The 20,466-nt window shown below is 43.1% G+C and overlaps 1 protein-coding gene across 5 annotated transcripts in view; it reads left to right on the top strand.

Moving 5' to 3' along the window:
- Positions 1-19,283: 19,283 nt before the first annotated feature.
- The window catches only part of CSNK1G3 (casein kinase 1 gamma 3), a 143,373-nt gene continuing 142,190 nt past the window's right edge, over positions 19,284-20,466 (top strand). For 2 of the 5 annotated variants that reach the window (XM_075836137.1, XM_075836119.1), the window contains exon 1: positions 19,470-20,045. The gene's annotated coding sequence lies outside the window, so the exon portion shown is untranslated. Of the gene's footprint in view, positions 19,415-19,469; positions 20,046-20,466 lie in introns of those variants that run through there. The other 3 variants (XM_075836153.1, XM_075836145.1, XM_075836127.1) reach the window with 2 other exon arrangements.

The raw sequence follows: 20,466 nt of genomic DNA, 5'->3' as shown, positions 1-20,466 counted from the left end.
TGTCCCTCATGTCCCTCGCAACCAGGCCTGTGCATTGAGCCATGTTTTAAAAAATACCACACTGTTCTGAATTATTAGATTTTAGTTAATTTGTTGAAAATATATTTGCCCTACATTACGTTTTTATTTTTCCCCTGATTTTACTCCAAGGGTGAGGGAGGGAATGGGTGGGGGGTGGATGTCATGTTTGATGTTTTCTAAAGTTCATCTGCTGGAGAGCTCCATTTGCATTAACCTGAAATTTCTTATTTTAGAAAACCCCAAAAAATAAATTCCCATTATACCCCTAGATGAATATTTTGGGATTTCTGCTTCAAGAGCAGATATTTTGGAAGTGTTATAGAAACTCTGTTGAGTTTTGTAAAACCAGCTTTGAAAAAAAGCGATTTGTGAAATAATCTTCTTCTATCGTCCGCCCTCCTACATCTCTATGTGATAAATAAGGCCACATATTTGGTATCCCCATGCACGGGAGAAGTGGCAGAATGTGAACGGAGATTAATTTTGACCGTGGTCTATACCGTGTGTGAAAAATGCTGGTATAAACTGACGCATTTGCTAAAAAATTTTAATTTTATTTTGATCCATCTTATTCAAGAAACTTTCAGAAGAAAACGGGACTGTCTAAAAATATGATAAACCCCTTGAAGGAAACCTTGTGGGGTCTACTTGTGTGAATGAAGTCATTTATGGGGTGTTTCTAATGTTTCAGCAGCATTAGGCCCCCCAGAAAACAGTATGCTGCTATAAAATCAAGTGCAGAATTCCTGGACCGAAAAGGCCAAAAAGCCTCCTTTTATGCCAAGCCCTGGCACATGCCCGTGAATAAAGCACACATATTTGGTATCCCCATGCACGGGAGAAGTGGAAGAATGTGAAATGCGATGAATTTTGTCCGTGGTCCATTTTGTGTGTGAAAAAGCTAGCATAAACTGGCGCAATTGTTAAAAAAAAAAGGTAATTTTATTTTGTTCCATCTTATTCAAGAAACTTTCAGAAGAAAACTGGACTGTCTAAAAATATGATAAACCCCTTGAAGGAAACCTTGTGGGGTCTACTTGTGTGAATTAAGTCATTTATGGGGTGATTCTAATGTTTCAGCAGCATTACACCCCCCAGAAAACAGTATGCTGCTATAAAATCAAATGCAAAATTCCTGGACCAAAAAGCCTCCTTTTATGCCAAGCCCTGGCACATGCCCGCACAGCGAATAAGGCACACATATTTGGTATCCCCATGCACGGGAGAAGTGGAAGAACGTGAAAGGAGATGAATTTTGGCCGTGGTCTATACCGTGTGTGAAAAATACTAGCCTAAACTGACGCATTTGCTAAAAAAGTGCTGATTTTATTTTGTTCCATCTTATTCAAGAAACTTTCAGAAGAAAACTGGACTTGCTAAAAATATGATAAACCCCTTGAAGGAAACCTTGTGGGGTCTACTTGTGCGAATGAAGTCATTTATGGGGTGATTCTAATGTTTCAGCAGCATTAGGCCCCCCAGAAAACAGTATGCGGCTCTAAAATCAAATGCAAAATTCCTAGACCGAAAAGGCCAAAAAGCCTCCTTTTATGCCAAGCCCTGGCACATGCCCCCCCATTGAATAAGGCACACATATTTGGTATCCCCATGCACGGGAGAAGTGGAAGAACGTGAAAGGAGATGAATTTTGGCCGTGGTCTATACCGTGTGTGAAAAATACTAGCCTAAACTGACGCATTTGCTAAAAAAGTGCTGATTTTATTTTGTTCCATCTTATTCAAGAAACTTTCAGAAGAAAACTGGACTTGCTAAAAATATGATAAACCCCTTGAAGGAAACCTTGTGGGGTCTACTTGTGCGAATGAAGTCATTTATGGGGTGATTCTAATGTTTCAGCAGCATTAGGCCCCCCAGAAAACAGTATGCGGCTCTAAAATCAAATGCAAAATTCCTGGACCGAAAAGGCCAAAAAGCCTCCTTTTATGCCAAGCCCTGGCACATGCCCGCACAGTGAATAAGGCACACATATTTGGTATCCCCATGCACGGGAGAAGTGGAAGAACGTGAAAGGAGATGAATTTTGTCCGTGGTCTATACCGTGTGTGAAAAATACTAGCCTAAACTGACGCATTTGCTAAAAAAGTGCTGATTTTATTTTGTTCCATCTTATTCAAGAAACTTTCAGAAGATAACTGGACTTGCTAAAAATATGATAAACCCCTTGAAGGAAACCTTGTGGGGTCTACTTGTGTGAATGAAGTCATTTATGGGGTGTTTCTAATGTTTCAGCAGCATTAGGCCCCCCAGAAAACAGTATGCGGCTCTAAAATCAAATGCAAAATTCCTGGACCGAAAATGCCAAAAAGCCTCCTTTTATGCCAAGCCCTGGCACATGCCCGCACAGCGAATAAGGCACACATATTTGGTATCCCCATGCACGGGAGAAGTGGAAGAACGTGAAAGGAGATGAATTTTGGCCGTGGTCTATACCGTGTGTGAAAAATACTAGCCTAAACTGACGCATTTGCTAAAAAAGTGCTGATTTTATTTTGTTCCATCTTATTCAAGAAACTTTCAGAAGAAAACTGGACTTGCTAAAAATATGATAAACCCCTTGAAGGAAACCTTGTGGGGTCTACTTGTGCGAATGAAGTCATTTATGGGGTGATTCTAATGTTTCAGCAGCATTACACCCCCCAGAAAACAGTATGCGGCTCTAAAATCAAATGCAAAATTCCTGGACCGAAAAGGCCAAAAAGCCTCCTTTTATGCCAAGCCCTGGCACATGCCCGCACAGTGAATAAGGCACACATATTTGGTATCCCCATGCACGGGAGAAGTGGAAGAATGTGAAAGGAGATTAATTTTGGCCGTGGTTCATACCGTGTGTGAAAAATGCTAGCATAAACCGACGCAATTGTTAAATTCTTGCATTTTTTTCCAATTTTGCCCACTTTAGTGAAAAAAAAAAAAATGATATATACTGACAAATGCCACTAAAACAAAGCCCTATCTGTCCTTTAAAAAGAGTGTAAAATTCAAAGATGAACTTTATTCACCTGCTGAGTTATAGTCATGTAAAGAAGCGCATAGCAAAATTGTGAAATTTGCTCTGGTCATTTAGCTGTAAAACAGCCTAGTCCTTAACCGGTTAATATTAATATGTGCCCTTAGAAGGACAAGCAAGAGCTAGGCAAGGCATTTATCAAAGGGTATAACAGAAAATCTTCCATCGGTATACATCACCGAACAAAAAGAAACCATCATATCACGATGACTTATTCGGATCCTGTCCCTCAGGATTGGAGAGTCTCTTCCGGATATTCTTTTCTTTCACCGTGGTCCAAGGAGTGAAACTAGCAAGGTCTGGCAAAGTTGCAACATCTGTAATCTGTAACCACGAGAGTGGACAATGTGAATCCAAGCCAAGTTCAGCGTATAAAGGTATAAGATCATCTGGGCGACGTATGGTTTTCATAAATCCATTTAGCACAAATGCGATTCCAAATAGGAATAGCCAGCGATATGGAATACTTTTGGCCTTTCATAGCTTCTGTTAAAGGTTTGAGTTGCCTTCATTTGGTTAAAGTAACAGGAGAAATGTCCTGGAATATTGCAATGCTATGGCCATCATGAAATAAGTTTTGGACGTCTTTGGCTTTTCGAAGCACCATGTCATGGTGAGTGGAGTTCAAAAGCCGGCAGATGATATCTCGTGGAGAATCTCCATCTTTTGGTTTCGGTTTTAGGGCCCTGTGTGCCATTTCCACAACCAAGGCTGCTGCATGATCGTCAGAAAGCAATTCTTTCAGTATATTACATACAGTGTCATGTATATCTGAGGCAGCAATCGTTTCTGGGATGCCCTTGAAACGAAGATTGTTTCTCCTTTCCCTGTTATCCTGATCTTCAACAAAGGATAGCAGGTTATTGAAATGGACTTGACAGCTGTCCAGGGCCGTCCTTGTGGAGGACCCATATGCCAAAAGGGAAGCTTGGTTGTCTTCCAGTGTGTCTATTCTACTGTGCATCTGCCTCATTACTTGTTTCATGACAGGTTTAAGTGCATTTTCTATTATCTTTTGCATGGCATGTTGTGACAAGTGTATCATGGAACCAGCTCCACTCGCACCCTCCTCTCCCGAGCTGTCAGCAGATGATTCCATGAGTTCTGATTGTTGGGAAGGGGCCGGCAGAGCTTTATTAGGGTCTCTCTTTGAGGAAGGGGACTGCTTCCGCAGAAATTTATCTATATCCGATTGCCCCTTTTTCTGCTGTTTAGGAGTGCCCCAACCCTCAGCTTTGCTACCTTTGACCATTTTGCTTCAGCAGTGATGTATATGGAATGTCCTTGCTATAATGCAGAGTAGTTGTTAAGTGTAGGATATCTGCTGTCTCACCTCAGTCAATCAAGTCAGTTCATTTCAGGGTCATTTTGATAGCAGACCCAGTAAAAATTAGGCCTCAAGCCTCATAGGAGTTTATGAATTGCACTCAGGATAATGTAAAGTTGTGGAAAGCAGTGGGCCTTCCTGAAAAATTCAAGCTATGTTCATATAGTTATATAGCTATTATCTCCGAATATACACTACCGTTCAAAAGTTTGGGGTCACCCAGACAATTTTGTGTTTTCCATGAAAACTCACACTTATATTTATCAAATGAGTTGCAAAATGACTAGAAAATATAGTCAAGACATTGACAAGGTTAGAAATAATTATTTTTATTTCAAATAAAAATTTTCTCCTTCAAACTTTGCTTTCGTCAAAGAATGCTCCATTTGCAGCAATTACAGCATTGCAGACCTTTGGCATTCTAGCTGTTAATTTGCTGAGGTAATCGGGAGAAATTTCACCCCATGATTCCAGAAGCCCCTCCCACAAGTTGGATTGGCTTGATGGGCACTTCTTGCGTACCATACGGTCAAGCTGCTCCCACAACAGCTCTTTGGGGTTGAGATCTGGTGGCTGCGCTGGCCACTCCATTACAGATAGAATACCAGCTGCCTGCTTCTTCCCTAAATAGTTCTTGCATAATTTGGAGGTGTGCTTTGGGTCATTATCCTGTTGTAGGATGAAATTGGCTCCAATCAAGCGCTGTCCACAGGGTATGGCATGGCGTTGCAAAATGGAGTGATAGCCTTCCTTATTCCAAATCCCTTTTACCTTGTACAAATCTCCCACTTTACCAGCACCAAAGCAACCCCAGACCATCACATTACCTCCACCATGCTTGACAGATGGCGTCAGGCACTCTTCCAAAATCTTTTCAGTTGTTCTGCGTCTCACAAATGTTCTTCTGTGTGATCCAAACACCTCAAACTTCGATTCGTCTGTCCATAACGCTTTTTTCCCAATCTTCCTCTGTCCAATGTCTGTGTGCTTTTGCCCATATTAATCTTTTCCTTTTATTAGCCAGTCTCAGATATGGCTTTTTCTTTGCAACTCTGCCCTGAAGGCCAGAATCCCGGAGTCGCCTCTTCACTGTAGACGTTGACACTGGCGTTTTGCGGGTACTATTTAATGAAGCTGCCAGTTGAGGACCTGTGAGGTGTCTATTTCTCAAACTAGAGACTCTAATGTACTTGTCTTGTTGCTCAGTTGTACAGCGGTGCCTCCCACTTCTCTTTCTACTCTCGTTAGAGCCTGTTTGTGCTGTCCTCTGAAGGGAGTAGTACACACCATTGTAGGAAATCTTCAGTTTCTTGGCAATTTCTCGCATGGAATAGCCTTCATTTCTAAGAACAAGAATAGACTGTCGAGTTTCACATGAAAGCTCTCTTTTTTTAGCCATTTTGAGAGTTTAATCTAACCCACAAATGTAATGCTCCAGATTCTCAACTAGCTCAAAGGAAGGCCAGTTTTATAGCTCCTCTAAACAGCAAAACTGTTTATAGCGATGTTAACATAATTGCACAAGGGTTTTCAAGTGTTTTCTAATCATCCATTAGCTTTCTAACACAGTTAGCAAACACAATGTATCATTAGAACACTGGAGTGATGGTTGCTGGAAATGGGCCTCTATACACCTATGTAGATATTGCATTATAAACCAGACGTTTGCAGCTAGAATAGTCATTTAGCACATTAACAATGTATATATTGTATTTCTGATTAATTTAATGTTATCTTCATTGAAAAAAACTGTGCTTTTCTTGCAAAAGTAAGGAATTTTCGAAGTGACCTCAAACTTTTGAACGGTAGTGTACATTAGGCGGAAAACAATGTGCACTTCACTCACAATTTGAGGATTTTCCTGGGTCCTCCGAACAGATATTGCTAGCGCCGCTACGCTAGAATGTGGCACGCGTGCAGAAATTTAGGCCCCGGCTGCGTAGTAGGCCGTTGTTCAGTCGGCGGTCTCCTCCAAAGTATAAGCAATGAGGTAATGCCTGAAGTTCATCTGGTATACCAGACTAGCAGTAAAAAGCACAAGTGCACCTGATAACTGTAGTAGATGGGTAGTGGAGCTGGTTAGCAAGAGAGGAATGCTCCAAAATGATGAAGGCCGTGGTGTCCGGGCCCCCCGTATAAAAGGCAGATTGCTGCAGATAGACTCCAGTCTGACAGGAGCTCACTCTCTATGCGGCCATCTCTGTCAGCGCGCTAGCTACACCCCCTAATGGATCAGTTTTTGATAACTGTTTTTCAGACATTAACCCTTGTGAAAGCCGTTAAAAACTGATCCTGGCCTTCACAAGGGGACTCCCCGAGCACAGCGCTACTTTAATCGCTGAGCCCGGGTAAGCCCCTGATGCCCCATATTCGGACAGTGATGTCAGGGCTTTCAACTATGGAGTCGCAATATCGCAAGCTCTCTGGCCGGGGACTCCTGTTTTGGGAAAGCCCTTGACGTTACTGTCGATATATGGACAGGAACAAAATCCCTGGCCAAAGCTTTAGCAAAGCTCTGGCTAGAGATTCCGCACTTGGAGGAGCCCCTGATGTCACTATCCATATATGGACAGTGACGTTAGGGGCTTTGAGATGCCGCCATCCCAGGCCAGAGCATCTGCAACGCTCTGACTGGGGATTCCACTCCTGGAGGAGCCCCTGATGTCACCATCCATACTCTCTGGCAAGGGATTCCGTTCCTAGAGGGAGACCCAATAGCGCTATCTATGGGGGGAGGGTGTGTGGCGCTCTCTACAGAGCGGTGTGTGACGCTATCTACATTGGGGTGTGTGTGGCGCTATGTACATTGGGGTGTGTGGAGCTATCTACAGGGGGGTGTGGCGCGATCTACAGGAGCGTGTGTGGCACTATCTACATAGTCACTTCTACATGGACATTGTAGCAAACAGAAAAACAGCAGACAAATTTGTAATCCAGTAAAAGAAGAAGAAATTGTAAAAACGGCGCATATAAAAAACGCCCTGTAAAAAGAAGTGCATGTCACTTCTTGAGTCGTAAAAAACAAATCAAAAAACGCTTAAATGCTTAAAAAACGGCTGAAAATCAGAGCCTGTTTTCCCTTGAAAACAGCTCCGTATTTTACGGACGTTTTTAATTTGTTGTGTGAACATACCCTTAGAATACACAGCTCTGATACACATACTGTAACTGTAATGATCCCAGCACTTGTGTGTCCATCACATGACCATGGACAGAATTGTATCCACTGGAAGAAAACAATGAATATTCCTAACTGAATGACAACACGGCGAGATCTTAAAAATCTAATTAATACTGAAAGTATATTGGAAAATTAAATATCTTTTAACAACACAAAAAATAATGTTCATTTGCTGAAAACGGACAACCCCTTTAACTCACAGATGATTGCCTAGACATGATACAATTGTAGTATACACTCAGCTCTGAGAAGCATAAGCTCTGTACCAGTTTTAGCCGCTGGATGTCAACAAGTATTCACATTCACTGCCACCAAGTAGAGATCTGTAAAGAGAACCTTTCACCTCCCCATACATATGCAGGTGAGTGCAGCATGTAATGGGGAGGGCTGAACAAACCCTGGGGCACTTTACATTTTTTTTCTACCTCCCTTCGTTATTTAGATATCGGTGCCGTTATATTTGGCGTCTGATATTTACATAACCCCCTGAACAGTCAACGGGGCATGTACTGGCAAGGGGGTGTGTTACTATGGCTGTGACACTGTCCAATCAGATATGGACAGTGCCACAGCAAGAGCGAGCAGAGAAAGTGCACGCTCTCTCTCTTCAGCTTTGAAGATGTCTTTTCACCCGAACTGGCAAGGGGGAGTCTCTGCTACAGACAGTGTAAGGACCTGTTCACATCAGCGTTCACTTTCCGTTCCGGGGTTCCGTCTGAGGTTTCCGTCGGGTGAACCCCGCAACGGAAAGTGAAACCACAGCTTCCGTTTTAGTCATCATTGATATCAATGGTGACGGAAACATTGCAAATGGTTTCCGTTCGTCACCATTCTGGCAGCGACGGAATCACTAGCGGAGTCGACTGCGCTATTGATTCCATCGGAAAACCGGAAACCTGCTGGAATGGTGACGAACGCAAACCATTAGCGATGTTTCCGTCACCATTGATATCAATGGTGACTGAAACGGAAGCTGTGGTTTCACTTACACTTTCCGTTGCGGGGTTCACCCGACGGAAACCTCCGACGGCATCCCGGAACGGAAAGCGAACGCTGATGTGAACAGGCCCTAAGACCTGTGGAGAGGAGAGCGCGCTCTCATCTCTTCAGCTCTTGTGAGAGATCAGTCTTGTATTGTCTGCCGAACTGGCAAGGGGACGTGTCTCTGCTAAGAACAGTGTAAGAGCAGAGACACGCCCCCTTGCCAGTTCGGCAGACAAAGTACAATACTGATCTGTCACAAGAGCTGAAGAGATGAGAGCGCGCATGCACGCTCTCCTCTCCACAGCTCTTACACTGTCCATAACAGTGACACGCCCCCTTGCCAGTTCGGGTGAAAAGACTGATCTTCAAAGCTGAAGAGAGAGAGCGCACACTCTCTCTCCTCGCTCTTGCTGTAACACTGTCCATATCTGATTGGACAGTGTCACAGCCATAGTAACGCCCCCTTGCCAGTACACGCCCCGTTGACTGTTCAGGGGGTTATTTAAATATCAGGTGCCAAATATAATGGCACCGATATCTAAATAACGGAGGGAGGTAGAATTTTTTTTTAAAGTGCCCCAGGGTTTGATCAGCCCTCCCCATTACATGCTGCACTCAGCTGCACATGTATGGGGAGATGAAAGGTTCTCTTTAAAATGGTGTAGATTGAAAATGAGGAGTCAGTAAGCAAATCCTCATAGTTTCCCTTTTCAATGTAAAATTTGAAAATCTGTAGAGAAAACTACCCTACCCATGATACTCACGTACACAATTTATTACTTGACCACAACAATCTCACTCTTTTGCCAACCGAAAGTCTTCTCTCTCTGCCTTATATCCATTGATGCCAAGAAGAATGTTTGTTTGGGTCAACTGGATGTTTCTTCCACATATTTTTATCCCATTTATATCTCCATCAACTCCACTCCATCTTTCATGAGTTTGAATGGTTCGGTCATCTAAGTGAAGTTCATTGTTCCAAGTAGGCGACTGTCAATATCTCTCTCTCCCTCACTTAAATGTAGACCATCTCAAGTTAAACATCTTTTTCCAAAGACAGCATACAGAAAATAAGTACATCTGTGTCCAGATCTGTCCTATGACTCCTATCTTGTATGATTGTAGCTCCGATGACGGCGGACCGTCGGCTTCTCTCCCATCCAGGCGGCTGTGGCCAACAGTCTGTATATACTCACCGCAGGCATCCCCTGCTGCCTTACCTGGGACACCGGCGCGCTCTGCCTCCTGCCCCTGGGACCCTTAGGGTACGAATGCGCGCTCAGGCCATTTCTTCAAGGGCCAGCGTGTGCACCAGGAATAGTGCCTGCCGCCTATCCCTGAACTTCCAGCACTATTTAAGAAACTCTGCCCACTATTCCAGTGCCTGAGCAATGTTGTACTAACCTAGTGTTAGCTTGCGAAGGTTTCGTATCCTGTGTCAGTTACCAGTCGGTATCCTGTACCCTCTATCCTGTGTCCGTGGCCAGTCGGTAACCTGCGTCCTGTGTCCGTGACCAGACAGTATCTGGCACCCACCTTCTTCCCGTAATCCGGCACCAGCCTGCTTCCAGTAATCTGGCACCAGCCTGCTTCCAGTTATCTGGCACCAGTTTGTATCCACTATCTGACTGTATCCAGCTGCCACCAAGGTACCATCTACCTGTGACTGTTTAACATCTGTCTGGCCAGCAGCTACTCCGTCACGGCGGTGTAGCCCAGTGGATCCACAACCCCATTGGACGTTACAGTGATCTTAACTATGTTAAACTTCTTAAAGTAAATCTGTTCGTGTAAAGAAACTTTTTAGCATTGATAGGAACCTTCCCTGGTTTGAATACGGGCTATACTCCTTTGTTACGTCATTGAGGCCTAAAGACAGTGGGTCGTATAAATCAATGCAATTATACCAATTTACCAAGTCCCCGTAGCATTTTTCTAACACCTACAACATTTTTGTATTTGCAGTAAATAAAAAAAAGGGGTATGGGTTTGAAGTTTACACTGTGTGTGACTGATTTACACTTTTCGGTGCGTTAAATTGTCAATGAACCATGCCAGGTACAACCTGGCATAGTTCAGTGGCTGCGTCATGTTCCTCAATAAACATGCATCTTGGGGAATGCAGTGTTCTGCCGTAAGCCATTATCAGTAAATTCGCCACAGTGTCTCTCGCTTACCCACCATCTCATACTCTATCAGTATTGTCCCAGATATGTCAGATACAGACTCCCCCATTTCAGACCTGGTTGGAAGAGGGAACTGTGTTAGAGTTGCTCCAAACTTGCTTGGCTCAAAACTGTAAGACACTTAGGGCATGTTCAGACGTGATAGAATTTTTCCGCTGCAATTGTTGCTGTAGATTTGCGGCAATTACGCAACAAATCTGCAGCAACATTTCGCATATTTGACAGGTAATTCAGACGTTGCGGATATGCCAGCGGACTTGCCGCAGATTTCAGTTTTTGCATTGCAAAGGCTGAAATTTGCAGTGACAATTCTGCACCACAGCCTAAATTCTGCAAAGTTATTTTCTGCAACGTCTGACCTAAGTTAGCTAAAAATCTATAGAAACCAATGTAAAAAACGGCTGCTGCAGATTTCCACTGCATACTGTCCGCGGCGGAATTCAACAGCTCAAGTTAATGTGGATGCATGTAACAGCACAGCATGATCTCGCTAGATCATGCTGTGCTAAGTATGAATGGAGAGGTGTATGATGCTGATTGGTCAGCGTCATAAACTCCTCTTTACAACGCCCACTTGGTCAAAATTTTAAAAAATGCTGTTTTGAATACTTTGAGAGGTGCACTTTTTAAAATAGGGTGATTAATGGGTGTTTTTAATGTATAGGCCCTTCAAAGCCACTACACAACTGAGCTGGTCCTTAAAAAAATAGGCTTTTGAATTTTCTTGAAAATGTGAGAAATTATTGCTAAACTTATAAGCTTTGTAATGTCCTAGAAAAATAAAAGGATGTTTAAAAAACGATGACAACATAAAATAGACATATATAAAATGTTAACTAGTAACTATTATGTGTGAAATACCTATTTGTCCTACAAGCCGATACAAGTTTCGAAAAATACAAATATTTCCAAATTAGCTCTAAATTTTGGTCTTTTTCACAAATAAACACTGAATGTATCGATCATACTTTACCACTAACATAAAGTACAATGTGTCACAAGAAAAGAATCTCAGAATCCCTTGGATAAGTAAAAGCATTCCAGAGTTATTACCACATAAAGTGACACATGTCAGATTGGAAAAATGGGGCTCTGTCAGAAAGGTCAAAACTGGCTGCAGCAGGAAGGGGTTAAAACAGTTGATTGCAGGGGGTGGCAGAAGTCGGACTCACACCATCAGATATTGATGGCGTATCCTCAGGATAGGCCATCAGTTCCTTTTGACTGAAAAACCCATTTAATGCCAATCCGATAATAATTCACTATAATGAACATACAGATCACAGATTTTTTGCACACATCGGTGTAAACCGATCATATTGTTACGATGAGTTATGTTGTTTGTGATATAATTATGCAATTTTAACCCGTTAGTGACCACCAATACGCCTTTTCACAGAGGCCACTAATGGGCTTTATTCTGATGCAATAGCTTTTTCACAGCGTAGCATCAGAATAAACAGAGCAGGGAGCCGTATAAAGGCCCCCAGGTCTGCCTGTAGTGAATGCCTGCTAGGTCATGCCGGAGGCATGGCTTAGCAGATGCCTGTCCGTTTTAAACGGACAGGCAGTAATACACTGCAATACAGAAGTGCAGTGTATTATAAATGCGGTCGGATGATCTCATATTAAAGTCCTCTAGAGGGACTAGTAAAAAAGTAAAAAAAAAAAGTTTAATAAACTTAATAAAAAAAATGTGAACAAAAATGAAAAACCCCGTTTTTCCCCTTACAAAATACTTTACTATTAAAAAAACAAAATAAAGTTAAAAAGTTACACATATTTGATATCGCCGCATCCGTAACAACCCTGACTATAAAGCTATTACATTATTTAACCTGCACGGTGAACGCCATAAAAAAATAATATAAAAAAACAATGGAAAAATTGCTGTTTTCTGTGAATCGTGCCTTAACCCCTTAATGACCGGGCCATTTTGCACGTTAATGACCAAGGATTATTTTTTGTTTTTTCATGGTCGCATTACAAGAGTCGTAACTGTTTTTGTATTCCGTCTATATAGCCGTATAAGGTGCGGGACGAGTTGTATTTTGTAATTGTACCATTTTTAGATGCTTATAATATATCGATTAACTTTTATTAACTTTATTTTAGGAGAGTATTGAAAATAAGCAGCTATTCCAGCATTGATTTTCACGTTACAAATTTACGCCGTTTACTATGCAGCGTAAATAACATGTTCACTTTATTCTATGGGTCGGCACGATTACGGGGATACCAAATATGTAAAGGTTTTATATGTTTTCCTACGTTTGCACAATAAAAAGCCTTTTAGAAAAAAATTACTTGTTTTTGCATCGCCGCATTCCAAGAGCCGTAACGTTTTTATTTTTCCGTCGATGTGGTCGTATGTGGGCTTGATTTTTGCGGGCCAATGTGTAGTTTTCATTAGTACTATTTTTGGGTACATAGGACTTATAGATTAATTTTTATTTAATTTTTTATGGGGGGAATGGGAGAAAAGAGAGAATTTTGCCGTTGTTTTTTGCGGTTTTTTTGGACGCCGTTCATCCGGCGGTTTAATTAATGTGTTCATTTTATTGTTCAAGTTGTTACGATCGCGTGGATACCATATATGTGTATGTGTGATTTGTTTTGACACTTTTATTTGATTTTCACTGTAATTATTATTTTATTTTTTTTCACCAACTTTATTTAACTGATTGACATTTTTTTTTTTTGTCCCACCAGGGGACTTCACTATGCGACGTGCCGATCGCATATATAATGCTTTGGTATACTTAGTATACCAAAGCATTATTGCCTGTCAGTGTAAAACTGACAGGCAAACTGTTAGGTCATGCCTCCGACATCGCCTAACAGGCAGATGCTGAAGGCAGACCTGGGGGTCTTTGTTAGACCCCCTGCTGCCATGGAAACCCGACGGCGACCGGCGATTTGTTTGCGGGGGCGCCGATGGGGTGACAGAGGGAGCTCCCTCCCTCTGTCAAAGACATTAGATGCCGCTGTCACTATTGACAGCGGCATTTAATGGGTTAAACTGCCGGAATCTAAGCGTGCTTCGATTCCGGCAGTTGCAGCAGGAGCCAGGCTGTGTATAACAGCCGTGCTCCTGCCGCTGATCGCGTGGGTACAGTCTCAGTACCCGCGCCATCACAGGACGGATATATCCGTCCTCCTGTGCGAACTAGCAGCTGCAGAGGACGTATATATCCGTCCTTCGGCGTTAAGAGGTTAAAGGGAATGTGTTGCCAGCAAAACATGTTTTTTTTTTTTTAGTTAAACAATTAGTGTGTAGGTGATTAAACATTGTTCGAATTTTTTTTATTTTTTTCAATTTATAATATTTACCAGTGCTGGTCACTAGATGGAGCAATTCCCAAAATTGCAGCATTGCATGTGGTAAAGCAACCACATTGCTTTATGCTGCAAAATTGGGAAAAAATCCCTCGCTCTAGTGAGCTCTCAGAATCCCTCCCTCCTTTATCCTGGCTAGTGCCGGGAGAAACGAGCGGTTTGAACGGTCTAACCTCCTACACTGTGTGTCGCCATTTTTTTAGCTAACACACAGTGTAGAAGGTTTACATACACTAGTAAACACACACTGAAACACGAACATGCATAGAAATCACTTACCTGCTCCAGTCGCCGCCGCTCCCTCCGGTCCGTCCGCTCCGTCTGCTGCCGCTGCTCCATGTGCACAAGTCCGGAAGCCGCGACCGGAAGTAGTAATCTTACTGTCCGGCCGCGACTTCCGGTCCACAGGAAAATGGCGCCGGACGGCGCGCATTTCAAATTGGACTGTGTGGGAGCGGCGCATGCGCCGTTCCCACACACACGGCGTACACCATAGTGGATGGAACGGGCCCCGTTCGCAGTCCCTATGGGACTGGAGCTGCCGTATTCCATGTCTGTATGTGTCGTTAATCGACACATACAGAAATGGAAAAAAAAATGGCAGCCCCCATAGGGAAGAAAAAGTGTAAAAATAAGAAAAAGTAACACACAAACACACAAATTAATACAAACGTTTTTAATAAAACCCTAACATAAAACTGATATAAAAAAAAAAATTTTGGTGACACTGTTCCTTTAAAGAGGCTCTGTCACCAGATTTTGCAACCCCTATCTGCTATTGCAGCAGATAGGCGCTGCAATGTAGATTACAGTAACGTTTTTAATTTTAAAAAACAAGCATTTTTGGCCAAGATATGACCATTTTTGTATTTATGCAAATGAGGCTTGCAAAAGTCCAACTGGGCGTGTTGAAAAGTAAAAGTCCAACTGGGCATGTATTATGTGTGTTACATCTGGGCGTGTTTACTACTTTTACTAGCTGGGCGCTCTGACGAGAAGTATCATCCACTTCTCTTCACAACGCCCAGCTTCTGGCAGTGCAGACAAACAGCGTGTTCTCGAGAGATCACGCTGTGTCGTCACTCACAGGTCCTGCATCGTGTCAGACGAGCGAGGACACATCGGCACCAGAGGCTACAGTTGATTCTGCAGCAGAATCAGCGTTTGCAGGTAAATCTACTTACCTGCAAACGCTGATGCTGCTGCAGAATCAACTGTAGCCTCTGGTGCCGATGTGGCCGACACGATGCAGGACCTGGGGCAGGAAGTGAGTGACGTCACAGCGTGATCTCTGGAGAACACGCTGTGTGTCTGCACTGCCAGAAGCTGGGCTTTGTGAAGAGAAGTGGATGATACTTCTCGTCAGAACGCCCAGCTAGTAAAAGTAGTAAAAACGCCCCGATGTACGCACATAATACACACCCACTTGGACTTTTACTTTAAACACGCCCAGTTGTACTTTTGCAAGCCTCATTTGCATAAATACAAAAATGGTCATAACTTGGCCAAAAATGCTCGTTTTTTAAAAATAAAAACGTTACTGTAATCAACATTACAGCGCCGATCTGCTGCAATAGGAGATAGGGGTTGCAAAATCTGGTGACAGCGCCTCTTTAACCCCTTTAGGACACAGCCTGTTTTGGCCTTGTGGACACAGATGATTTTTTCAAATCTGACATGTGTCACTTTATGTGGTAATAACTCCGGAACGCTTTAACCTATCCAAGCGATTCTGAGATTGTTTTCTCGTGACATGTTGTACTTTAGGTTAGTGAAAAAATTTGGTCGATAAATTCAATATTTATTTGTGAAAAACTTCAAATTTTAGCAAAAATTTGCATTTTTCTAAATTTAAATGTATTTGCTTGTAAAACAGATAGTAATACCACACAAAATAGTTACTAGTTAACATCCCCCATATGTCTACTTTATGTTTGCATCATTTTTTTTCACGTACTTTTATTTTTCTAGGACGTTACAAGGCTTAGAACTTTAGCAGCAATTTCTTATATTTTCAATAAAATTTCAATAAGCCATTTTTTCACAGACCAGTTCAGTTCTGAAGTGGCTTTGAGGGCCTTATATATTAGAAAGCCCCCATAAGTCATCCCATTTTGAAAACTGCACCCCTCAAGGTATTCAAAACCACATTCAGAAAGTATTTTAACCCTTTAGGCGTTTCACAGGAATTAAGGCAAAGTAGAGGTGAAATTTACAAATTTCATTTTTTTTGCCAAAATTCATTTGTAATAAAAAAAAATCTGTAACACAGAAGGTTTTACCAGAGAAACGCAACTCAATATTTATTGCCCAGATTCTGAAGATTTTAGAAATATCCAACATGTGGCCCTAGTGTCCTAATGGACTGAAACACAGGCCTCAGAAGCAAAGGAGCACCTAGTGGATTTTGGGGCCTCCTTTTTTTAGGAATATATTTTTGGCACCATGTCAGGTTTGAGGAGGTCTTGTGGTACCTTAAACAGTCGAAACCCCCAAAAAGTGACCCCATTTTGAAAACTACACCCCTCAAGGCATTTTTCTAGGGGTATACTTAGCATTTTGACCCCACAGTTTTTTTGCAGAATTTAGTGGAATTAGTCTGTGAAGATGAAAATCACCTATTTTTCTGTGGAAACATAGAATTTTTTCATTTTTACAAGGAATAAAGGAGAAAAAGCCGCCCAACATTTGTAAAGCAATTTCTCCCGATTACGGCAATACAACCATATGTGGTCGTAAACTGATGTTTGGACCCACAGCAAGGCTCAGGAGGGAACGAGGGCCTTTTGGATTTTGGAGCTCAGATTTTGCTGGATTGGTTTTCAGTGCCATGTCGGGTTTGCAACGCCCCGGAGGGACCAAAACAGTGGAAAGCCCCCAAAAGTCACCCTATTTTGGAGTCTACACCCCTCAAGGAATTTTTCTAGGGGTATAGTGAGCATTTTGGCCCCTCTGGATCTTTTTTAGAGCTAAGGTGACAAAAAAACAGCGATTTTGGCGCTTTAAATTCTTTATTTATTACAGCGTTCACCGTGCGCAATAAATTACGTTTTAATTTATTCTGCCGGTCGGTACGATTACGCCGATACCATATGTGTATAGTTTTTTTTACAATTTTGCAGCGAAAGCACAATAAAATTACGTTTCTATAAAATTATTTATTTTCTGAGACACCCTATTCTGAGCCATAACTTTTTTATTTTTTCGTCAAAAAAGCTGTGGGAGGTCTTGTTTGTTGCGGGACAGGTTGTAGTTTTTATTGGTACCATTTTGGGGTAAATTCGACTTTTTGATCACTTTTTATTCTATATCTTGGGAGGGATGGTGACCAAAAAATAGCGATGCTGACAGTTTTCCGTTTATTTTGTTTGCGGTGTTCACCGTGCGGAAAAATTAACATTATAGTTTCATAGTTTGGGTCGTTACGAACACGGTGATACCAAATATGTGTACTTTTTTTAACGGTTTCATTTTTTCCCTATAATAAATGACTTATTATAGGAAAACAAAACCTTTTATTTTTACACTTTTATAAAACATTTTTATTAACTTTTCTTTTACTTTTTACACTTTCTTTTTTTGACCTGCAGCTCTGATCGCTGCTAGAATACATTACACTACCTAGGTAGTGTAATGTGTTCCAACTGTCAGTGTGACGTCACAGTCACTCTGACAGTTGGTCTACGAGGATCAGCAGAGGCTGATCCTCATAGGCTGACATACATGGCAGACTTGGGGGCCGTTGTCTGGCCCCCGGGTGCCATCACAAGCATCAGAAGCCCCCACGATTGCATGGGGGCTGCTGATGCGCTACAAACCCGCTACATGCGGAGATCGCAAACGAGCCCCGCATGTAACGGGTTAATTGCCGAAATCAACGGCGATGAGCCGCTGATCGGCAACACTGGAGTGTCAGCTGTCGGGGACAGCTGATCTGCAAGTTCCCGATGCACACTGTTGCCGACAGTGTGCATCGGGAACGACACAGTGACTTCCTGTCACTCTGACAGGAAGCCTATCAGGACCAGCCGAAGGTTGGTCCTGATGGGCTACCGTCCATGGCAGAACCGGAAGCCATTGTTTGGCTTCCGTTTGCCATAGTAACTATCGGCAAACCCCGCGATTTCGGACCGGGGTCTGCCGATATGTTAGAAACCCCCAAAATTCGGCGATTGCACCCGATCGCCGAATTTATGGGGTTAATTCGCAGAAATCAGCGGCAAAGGACCGCTGGCCGGCAAGAGGGGAGTGTCAGCTGTCGGTGACAGCTGACCTCCCGGTTCCCGCTGCACACTGTCGCCGACAGTGTGCACCGGGAAAAACTCAGTAACTGTACGTCCTCGTGCAGGAAGTAACCTCCCGCAACGACGGACAGTTACGTCCTAGTGCGGGTAGGGGTTAAAAAAATGTGATAAAAAGTGATCAAAAAGTCGCATCTACTCCAAAATGGTACCAATAAAAACTACAAGTCGTTATGCAAAAAAAAAAAGCCCTCCTACAACTGCATCATCCAAAAAATAAAAACAGTTATTGCTCTTGAAGTATGGAGATACAAAAACAAATAATTTTGAAAGAAAAGCGTTTTTACTGTGTAAAAGTAGTAAAATATACAAAAACTATACAAATTTGGTATTGTTGCAATCGTAACAACCCGCTGAATAAAGTTATTGTGTTATTTATACCACACGGTAAGTGGCGTAAATTTAGGACGCAAAAAAGTGTGGCAAAATTTCTGTTTTTTTTCCTATTCCCCACTCAAAAAAGTTAATAAAAGTTAATCAATATGTACCCCAAAATGGTGCTATTAAAAAATACAACTTGTCCCGCAAAAAACAAGACCTTATACAGCTATGTAGACGCAAAAATATTATAGGTTATAGGTCTTAGAATGCGACGATGGAAAAACTTAAATAATAGCTTAGTCATTAATTTAAAATAGGCTGGTCATTAAGTGGTTAAAGAAAAAAAAGTTTTCCCATTTTTGATAAACATTGCTATGTGAGGTTTCTTTGGCGCAAAAAAATGTTTTTGATAAATGTGTAAGAAAATAAGATTGCTGAAATCCTATAAGATGAGCTCCCATAAATGAAAACATAGTAAACTACTTAGAACCCGGCACTGGCACTCGATGACCTCACAAGCAATGACGCGCACAACATCATAACCCAGCAGCGCCATCCCTATGAGGTGACTGCCTCAACCCCCATCCTATTGGCCAGCACCAGCTGCCGAACCTGCCCCGCCCTCCCTGGGGAATCCCTAAGACGGACACCAGCAGCTGACCAATGCTGGGAGTTGGAGCCGGATAACTCCACCCCCACCTGGAGGTGGCGACGTGCGAACAAGCTGTACTAGAAACACAATCGTCTGTTATTACCATTACTATGTCACTATTCGATGTGACCACGCCCCGATCTGTACACTGACTGGGATGAGGCCTCTGAATGCCTGTCACGTGATTGGTCAGCACTGTAAGGCAGTAGGCGGGGCTTTCCTGCCTCCGTTTCCAACACTCCTGCTGCCCCCTGGTGGTGTCGCGGCTAAAGGGAGGGGTCGTCGTCACTTTTGCTGCCAATTCGTCCAGGCCCGAAGGACGGGGAATGGGCTGAGCGCGGCTCTGCTCCTGAGCCCCTGTGTTGTCGCGGAAGAGGCGGGCTTGGTATCAGGGGGGGTGGTTTCCGTTGCGCGTTCCCCTCTGACACGGAACATTTCCCTCCAGTATGTGTGTGTGAGGTCCCTCCTCCTCTGGCCATCTTTATTACATTCATTACCGCAAAGGAAGAGCGAGCCGGCCCTGCCTCTTACCGACACACTACCCCGGAGAGCACCGAGTATCCGCGCTCCCCACAGCAACCGTTATCCGACTAGCAGACGGCGGGCACCGGACGCGGTTACAGCACTCTACGTCATCGGGATCCCGGGACATGATCTGCTGCTGCTGTGATCAGGACGTGTGATCGATCATACCCTGACTGCTCGGTGGGTGACTGATCGCCTGTCATATGGTGCTGTGTGTTCTACAGTGGGGGATCCCCCATATTATCCACCCATGTGCGGTGTGACAGGAAGCGGGGACTCCTCCTGGATCCTCATCTATCCCACAGGGACTATGCTGGACGCTTAGCTTCCTATTGTGACTTCTTCCTGGCAGGCTGGCCGGGCCTGCTAGGGGTTGGGCACATGGATGGGCAGACTATAGTGAGTGGGGAGACTAGCTTGTGTACAGTATGTATAGTTGGTGAGGTCACTCCCAGGTCATACACTGCTCTGTATGTTGTGACCTCACGGGGCGATGACGTCACAGTGGCTGGAGACTGCATTGTTGTGGTCAAGACCTGTGTTGTTAGTGATGTCGCCTTGTCCTGCACAGCACTGTCACTTCATCTCCCAATGTGGGGCT

This window comes from Rhinoderma darwinii, chromosome 1 (genome assembly GCF_050947455.1).
Source record: "Rhinoderma darwinii isolate aRhiDar2 chromosome 1, aRhiDar2.hap1, whole genome shotgun sequence".
Classification (NCBI taxonomy): domain Eukaryota; kingdom Metazoa; phylum Chordata; class Amphibia; order Anura; family Rhinodermatidae; genus Rhinoderma; species Rhinoderma darwinii.
The sequence above is the reverse complement of the archived record's forward strand: the minus strand, read 5'-3'. Positions and strand labels throughout refer to the sequence as shown.